Here is an 8,723-nt window from a genome sequence, read left to right on the forward strand (position 1 = left end):
ACTGAGAGTGAGGGTCAGAGCGGTCACTGAGAGTGAGGGTCATTCCGGTTACTGGGAGTGAGGGTCAGTACGGTCACTGAGAGTGAGGGTCAGTACGGTCACTGATAGTGAGGGTCAGTCCGGTCACAGAGATTGTGGGTCAGTACGGTCACTGAGAGTGAGGGTCAGTCCGGTCACAGAGGGTGAGGTTAGTCCGGTCACTGAGAGTGAGGGTCATTCCGGTCACTGAGAGTGAGGGTCAGTACGGTCACTCAGAGTGATGGTCGGTACGGTCACTCAGAGTGATGGTCGGTACGGTCACTCAGAGTGAGGGCCGGTACGGTCACTGAGAGTGAGGGTCAGTCCGGTCACAGAGGGTGAGGTTAGTCCGGTCACTGAGAGTGAGGGTCATTCCGGTCACTGAGAGTGAGGGTCAGTGCGGTCACTGAGAGTGAGGGTCAGTACGGTCACTGAGAGTGAGGGTCAGTCCCGTCACTGAGAGTGAGTGTCAGTACGGTCACTGAGAGTGAGTGTCAGTTCGGTAACTGAGAGTGAGGGTCAGTCCGGTCACTGAGAGTGAGTTCAGTCCGGTCACTGAGAGTGAGGGTCAGTACGGTCACTGAGAGTGAGGGTCATTCCGGTTACTGAGAATGAGGGTCACTATGGTCACTGAGAGTGAGGGTCAGTACGGTCACTGAGAGTGAGGGTCAGTGCGGTCACTGAGAGTGTGGCTCAGTACGGTCACTGAGAGTGAGGGTCAATACGGTCACTGAGAGTGAGGGTCTGTGCGGTCACTGAGAGTGAGGGTTATTGCGGTCACTGAGAGTGAGGGTCCGTACAGTCACTGAGAGCGAGGGTCAGTACGGTCACTGAGGGTGAGGGTCAGTACGGTCACTGAGAGTGAGGGTCAGTACGGTAACTGAGAGTGAGGTTCACTCTGGTCACTGAGAGTGAGGGTCAGTACGGTCACTGAGAGTGAGGGTCAGTGCAGTCACTGAGAGTGAGGGTCAGTGCGGTCACTGAGAGTGAGGGTCAGTGCGGTCACTGAGAGTGAGGGTCAGTGCGGTCACTGAGAGTGGGGTCAGTGCAGTCACTGAGAGTGAGGTCAGAACGGTCACTGAGAGTGAGGGTCAGAGCGGTCACTGAGAGTGAGGGTCATTCCGGTTACTGGGAGTGAGGGTCAGTACGGTCACTGAGAGTGAGGGTCAGTACGGTCACTGATAGTGAGGGTCAGTCCGGTCACAGAGATTGTGGGTCAGTACGGTCACTGAGAGTGAGGGTCAGTCCGGTCACAGAGGGTGAGGTTAGTCCGGTCACTGAGAGTGAGGGTCATTCCGGTCACTGAGAGTGAGGGTCAGTACGGTCACTCAGAGTGATGGTCAGTACGGTCACTCAGAGTGATGGTCGGTACGGTCACTCAGAGTGAGGGCCGGTACGGTCACTCAGAGTGAGGGTCAGTGCGGTCACTCAGAGTGAGGGTCAGTCCTTTCACTGAAAGTGAGGTCAGTGCGGTCACTGAGAGTGAGGGTCAGTGCAGTCACTGAGAGTGAGGGTCAGTACGGTCACTGAGAGTGAGGGTCAGTACGGTCACTGAGAGTGAGGGTCAGTGCGGTCACTGAGAGTGAGGGTCAGTACGGTCACCGAGAGTGTGGGTCAGTGCGGTCACTGAGAGTGAGGGTCAGTGCTGTCACTGAGAGTGAGGGTCAAAGCTGTCACTGAGGGTGAGGGTCAGTACGGTCACTGAGAGTGAGGGTCAATACGGTCACTGAGAGTGAGGGTCAGTACGGTCACTGAGAGTGAGGGTCAGTACGGTCACTGAGAGTGAGGGTCAGTGCGGTCACTGAGAGTGAGTTCAGTGCGGTCACTGAGAGTGAGGGTCAGTACGGTCACTGAGAGTGAGGGTCAGTACGGTCACTGAGAGTGAGGGTCAGTACGGTCACTGAGAGTGAGGATCAGTACGGTCATTGAGAGTGAGGGTCATTCCGGTTACTGAGAGTGAGGGTCACTATGGTCACTGAGAGTGAGGGTCACTATGGTCACTGAGAGTGAGGGTCACTATGGTCACTGAGAGTGAGGGTCACTATGGTCACTGAGAGTGAGGGTCAGTACGGTCACTGAGGGTGAGGGTCAGTATGGTCTCTGATAGTGAGGGTCAGTACGGTCACTGATAGTGAGGGTCAGTACGGTCACTGAGAGTGAGGGTCAGTGCGGTCACTGAGAGTGAGGGTTATTGCGGTCACTGAGAGTGAGGGTCCGTACAGTCACTGAGAGTGAGGGTCAGTACGGTCACTGAGGGTGAGGGTCAGTACGGTCACTGAGAGTGAGGATCAGTACGGTCACTGAGAGTGAGGGTCATTCTGGTTCCTGAGAGTGAGGGTCAGTACGGTAACTGAGAGTGAGGGTCACTCTGGTCACTGAGAGTGAGGGTCAGTACGGTCACTGAGAGTGAGGGTCAATACGGTCACTGAGAGTGAGGGTCAGTGCGGTCACTGAGAGTGAGGGTCAGTGCGGTCACTGAGAGTGAGGGTCAGTGCGGTCACTGAGAGTGTGGGTCAGTGCGGTCACTGAGAGTGAGGGTCAGTGCGGTCACTGAGAGTGAGGGTCAGTGCGGTCACTGAGAGTGGGGTCAGTGCAGTCACTGAGAGTGAGGTCAGAACGGTCACTGAGAGTGAGGGTCAGTGCGGTCACTGAGAGTGAGGGTTATTCCGGTTACTGGGAGTGAGGGTCAGTACGGTAACTGAGAGTGAGGGTCAGTACGGTCACTGAGAGTGAGTGTCAGTACGGTAACTGAGAGTGAGGGTCAGTCCGGTCACTGAGAGTGAGTTCAGTCCGATCCATGAGAGTGAGTTCAGTGCAGTCACTGAGAGTGAGGGTCAGTGCGGTCACTGATAGTGAGGTCGGTGCGGTCATTGAGAGTGAGAGTCAGTACGGTCACTGAGAGTGAGATCAGTACGATAACTGAGAGTGAGGGTCAGTACGGTCACTGAGAGTGAGGGTCAGTACTGTCACTGCGAGTGAGGTCAATACGGTCACTGAGAGTGAGGGTCAGTACTGTCACTGAGAGTGAGGGTCAGTTCGGTCACTGAGAGTGAGGGTCAGTACGGTCACTGAGAGTGAGGTCAATCCGGTCACTGAGAGTGAGGGTCAGTACTGTCACTGAGAGTGAGGGTCAGTGCGGTCACTGAGAGTGAGGGTCAGTACGGTCACTGAGAGTGAGGGTCAGTGCGGTCACTGAGAGTGAGGGTCAGTGCGGTCACTGAGAGTGAGGGTCAGTGCGGTCACTGAGAGTGAGGGTCAGTGCGGTCACTGAGAGTGAGGGTCAGTGCGGTCACTGAGAGTGAGGGTCAGTACGGTCACTGAGAGTGAGGGTCAGTCCCGTCACTGAGAGTGAGTGTCAGTACGGTCACTGAGAGTGAGTGTCAGTACGGTAACTGAGAGTGAGGGTCAGTCCGGTCACTGAGAGTGAGTTCAGTCCGGTCACTGAGAGTGAGTTCAGTGCAGTCACTGAGAGTGAGAGTCAGTACGGTCACTGAGAGTGAGATCAGTACGATAACTGAGAGTGATGGTCAGTACGGTCACTGAGAGTGAGATCAGTACGATAACTGAGAGTGAGGGTCAGTACGGTCACTGAGAGTGAGGGTCAGTACTGTCACTGCGAGTGAGGTCAATACGGTCACTGAGAGTGAGGGTCAGTACTGTCACTGAGAGTGAGGGTCAGTTCGGTCACTGAGAGTGAGGGTCAGTACGGTCACTGAGAGTGAGGTCAATCCGGTCACTGAGAGTGAGGGTCAGTACTGTCACTGAGAGTGAGGGTCAGTGCGGTCACTGAGAGTGAGGGTCAGTGCGGTCACTGAGAGTGAGGGTCAGTACGGTCACCGAGAGTGAGGGTCAGTGCGGTCACTGAGAGTGAGGGTCAGTGCGGTCACTGAGAGTGAGGGTCAGTGCGGTCACTGAGAGTGAGGGTCAGTGCGGTCACTGAGAGTGAGGGTCAGTGCGGTCACTGAGAGTGAGGGTCAGTGCGGTCACTGAGAGTGAGGGTCAGTACGGTCACTGAGAGTGAGGGTCAGTCCCGTCACTGAGAGTGAGTGTCAGTACGGTCACTGAGAGTGAGTGTCAGTACGGTAACTGAGAGTGAGGGTCAGTCCGGTCACTGAGAGTGAGTTCAGTCCGGTCACTGAGAGTGAGTTCAGTGCAGTCACTGAGAGTGAGAGTCAGTACGGTCACTGAGAGTGAGATCAGTACGATAACTGAGAGTGATGGTCAGTACGGTCACTGAGAGTGAGATCAGTACGATAACTGAGAGTGATGGTCAGTACGGTCACTGAGAGTGAGGGTCAGTGCGGTCACTGAGAGTGAGGTCAGTACGGTCACTGAGAGTGAGGGTCAGTACTGTCACTGCGAGTGAGGTCAATACGGTCACTGAGAGTGAGGGTCAGTACTGTCACTGAGAGTGAGGGTCAGTTCGGTCACTGAGAGTGAGGGTCAGTACGGTCACTGAGAGTGAGGTCAATCCGGTCACTGAGAGTGAGGGTCAGTACTGTCACTGAGAGTGAGGGTCAGTGCGGTCACTGAGAGTGAGGGTCAGTGCGGTCACTGAGAGTGAGGGTCAGTACGGTCACTGAGAGTGAGGGTCAGTGCGGTCACTGAGAGTGAGGGTCAGTACGGTCACTGAGAGTGAGGGTCAGTGCGGTCACTGAGAGTGAGGGTCAGTGCGGTCACTGAGAGTGAGGGTCAGTGCGGTCACTGAGAGTGAGGGTCAGTGCGGTCACTGAGAGTGAGGGTCAGTCCCGTCACTGAGAGTGAGGGTCAGTCCGGTCACTGAGAGTGAGTTCAGTCCGGTCACTGAGAGTGAGTTCAGTGCAGTCACTGAGAGTGAGAGTCAGTACGGTCACTGAGAGTGAGATCAGTACGATAACTGAGAGTGAGGGTCAGTGCGGTCACTGAGAGTGAGGTCAGTACGGTCACTGAGAGTGAGGGTCAGTACTGTCACTGAGAGTGAGGGTCAGTGCGGTCACTGAGAGTGAGGTCAGTACGGTCACTGAGAGTGAGGGTCAGTGCGGTCACTGAGAGTGAGGTCAGTACGGTCACTGAGAGTGAGGGTCAGTAAAAATGGGGTCAAGAGACAATTAGTTGTGTTTTTTGAATCCCTCCAATCAGGTTTCCGTCCCTGCCACAATACTGAAACGACCCTTATCAAAGTCACAAATGACCTCCTATGTGACTGAGACCGTGGTAAACTATCCCTCCTCATCCTTCTCCACCTGTCTGCAACCTTTGACACATTGACCACACCCTCCTCCTCCGGTGTCCAGCTGGGTGGGACTGCGCTCGCCTGGTTCCATTCTTATCCATCCAGTCGTAGCCAGAGAATCACCTGCAATGGCTCCTCTTCCCACTCCCTCACCGTTACCTCTGGAGTCCCCCCAGGATCTATCCTTGGCCCCCTCCGATTCCTCATCTACATGCTGCCCCTCGGCAACATCATCCGAAAACACAATGTCAGGTTCCACATGTACGCTGACAACACCCAGCTCTCCCTCACCACCACCTCCCTCGACCCCTCCACTCTCTCTCATTGGTCACACTGCTCGACTGACATCCAGTACTGGATGAGCAGAAATTTCCTCCAATTAAATATTGGGAAGACTGAAGCCATTGTCTTCAGTCCCCGCCACAAACTCCGTTCCCTCATCACCGACTCCATCCCTCTCCCCGGCCACTGTCTGAGGCTGAACCAGACTGTTCACAACCTCGGCCTCCTGTTTGACCCTGAGATGAGCTTCTGACCCCATATTCTCTCCATCACCAAGACCGCCTACTTCCCCCTCCGTAACATCGCCCGTCTCCGCCCCGTCTCAGCTCATCTGCTGCTGAAACCCTCATCAATGCCTTTATTACCTCCAGACTCCACTATTCCAATGCCCCCCTGACCGGCCTCCCATCCTCCACCCTCCATAAACTTGAGCTCATCCAAAACTCTGCCCCGTATCCTAACTCACACCAAGTCCCGTTCACCCATCACCCCCTGTGCTCACTGACCTACATTGGCTCCCGGTCCAGAAACACCTGCAATTTAAAATTCTCATCCTTGTTTTCAAATCCCTCCGTGGCCTCGTCCCTCCCTATCTCTGTAACCTCCTCCAGTCCTACAACCCTCCGAGATCTCTGTGCTCCTCCTATTCTGGCCTTTTGTCCCTCCCCCGCTCCCTTCGCCCCGCCATTGGCGGCCGTGCCTTCAGCAATCTCGGCCCGAAGATGAGGAATTCTCTCCCCGATCCTTTCCACCTAAAACCCAACACTTTGACGAAGCTTTTGGTCACCCCTTCTCATATCCTTAGAATTATAGAATCATAGAATGGTTACAGCACAGAAGGAGGCCATTCGGCCCATCAAGCCCGTGCCGGCTCTTTGTAAGAACAATCCGTTAGTCCCACTCCCCTGCTCTTTCCCCATAGCCCTTCAATTTTTTTTTCCTTCAAGTACTTCTCCAATTCACTTTTGAAAGTTATTATTGAATCTGCTTCCACCGCCCTTTCAGGCAGTGAATTCCAGATCAGAACAACTCACTGCGTAAAAAAATGTTTTTCCTCATGTCACCTTTGGTTCTTTTGCCAATCACCTTAAATCTGTGTCCTCTGGTTCTTGACCCTTCTGCCAATGGGAACAGTTTCTCTCTATCTACTCTGTCTAGACCCTTCATGATTTTGAATACCTCGATCAAATCTCCTCGCAACCGTCTCTGTTCCAAGGAGAACAACCCCAGCTTCTCCAGTCTATCCACGGAACTAAAGTCCCTCATCCCTGGAATCATTCCAGTAAATCTCTACTGCACCCTCTCTAAGGCCTTCACATCTTTCCTGAAAGGATGCTGAGCCAAAGAGGAGCCAACAGAGGGACCTGGGGGTATACATAGAAACATAGAAAATAGGAGCAAGAGTCGGCCATTCGGCCCTTCGGGCCTGCTCCGCCATTCAAAATGATCATGGCTGATCGTCTAACTCAGTACCCTGTTCCTGCTTTTTCCCCATATCCCTTGATCCCTTTAGCATTAAGAAATATATCTATCTCCTTCTTGAATACATCTAATGACTTGGCCTCCACTGCCTTCTGTGGTAGAGAATTCCACAGGTTCACCACCCTCTGAGTGAAGAAATTTCTCCTCATCTCGGTTTTAAATGGCATACCCCGTATCGTGAGACTGTGACCCCTGGTTCTGGACTCCCCAACCATCGGGAACATCCTCCCTGCATCTAGTCTGTCTAGTCCTGTTAGAATTTTATATGTTTCGATGAGATCACCTCTCATTCTTCTAAACTCGAGTGAATTTTGGCCGAGTCGATCCAATCTCTCCTCATGCTTCAGTCCTGCCATCCCAGGAATCAGTCTGGTAAACCTTCGTTGCACTCCCTCCATGGCCAGGACATCCTTCCTCAGATTAGGAGACCAAAACTACACACAATACTCCAGATGTGGTCTCACCAAGGCCCTGTACAACTGCAGTAAGACATCCCTGCTCCTGTACTCAAATCCTCTTGCAATGAAGGCCAACATACCATTCGCCTTCCTAACTGCTTGCTGCACCTGAATGCTCACTTTCAGCGACTGGTGTACGAGGACACCCAGGTCTCGTTGCGCCTCCCCTTTTCCCAATCTGTCACCATTCAGATAATAATCTGTCTTTCTGTTTTTACAACCAAAGTGGATAACCTCACATTTATCCACGTTATACTGCATCTGCCATGTTCTTGCCCACTCACCCAACTTGTCTAAATCACATTGGAGCCTCTTTGCATCCTCCTCACAGCTCACATTCCACCCCAGCTTTGTGTCGTCTGCAAACTTGGAAATGTTACATTCAGTTCCCTCATCCGAATCATTGATATATATTGTGAATAGCTGGGGCCCAAGCACTGATCCCTGCGGTACCCCACTAGTCACTGCCTGCCAACCGGAAAAAGACCCGTTTATTCCTACTCTCTGTTTCCTGTCTGTCAACCAATTCTCAATCCATGCCAGTATATTCCCCCCAATCCCATGAGCTTTAAGTTTGCACACTAACCTCTTGTGTGGGACCTTATCAAAAGCCTTCTGAAAATCCAAATACACCACATCCACTGGTTCTCCCCTATCTATTCTACTAGTTACATCCTCAAAAAACTCCAGTAGATTTGTTAAGCGTGATTTCCCTTTCATAAACCCATGCTGACTTTGTCCAATCCCGTTAATGCCTTCCAAGTGTTCTGTTATCACATCCTTTATAATAGACTCTAGCATTTTCCCCACTACTGATATTAGGCTAACTGGTCTGTAATTCCCTGTTTTTTCTCTCCCTCCTTTTTTAAATAGTGGGGTTACATTTGCCACCCTCCAATCTGTAGGAACTGTTCCAGAGTCTCTAGAATTTGGAAGATGATCACCAATGCATCCACTATTTCCAGGGCCACTTCCTTTCGTACTCTGGGAAAATGTAGGGGGGCAGTGGGGGGGAGTCGGGGGGACGGAGTTGGGGGGGAGTCGGGGGGCGGTGGGTTTACCTTGTGAACAATCGGTGGGCTTGTTCTGATTCCTCGACTTTCTCTGTCGGTTTACGTTCTTCCTTCCCCCGAACATCGAGATCAGCAAATAGCCACAAAATAATACGATTTTTGCCAATTTGATATTTAACAGGAGTTTTATTTCTACCACATTCCTTTTCTTGCAGGGCTTAATAACAGAACTGAAAATCGAACTTCCTTTGAATCCTT

The 8,723-nt window shown here is 52.5% G+C and overlaps 1 long non-coding RNA gene across 1 annotated transcript in view; it reads left to right on the plus strand.

The window, feature by feature from the left end:
* The window catches only part of LOC137319256 (uncharacterized), a 52,256-nt gene that overhangs the window by 42,601 nt on the left and 932 nt on the right, over window positions 1-8,723 (plus strand). Inside the window, exon 3 of the long non-coding RNA XR_010962064.1 lies at window positions 8,681-8,723. This exon is cut by the window's right edge and continues 932 nt beyond it. This is a non-coding gene — a long non-coding RNA (uncharacterized lncRNA). The remainder of the gene's footprint in view (window positions 1-8,680) is intronic.

The sequence above is a fragment of the Heptranchias perlo genome, unplaced genomic scaffold, assembly GCF_035084215.1.
Source record: "Heptranchias perlo isolate sHepPer1 unplaced genomic scaffold, sHepPer1.hap1 HAP1_SCAFFOLD_783, whole genome shotgun sequence".
Lineage (NCBI taxonomy): Eukaryota > Metazoa > Chordata > Chondrichthyes > Hexanchiformes > Hexanchidae > Heptranchias > Heptranchias perlo.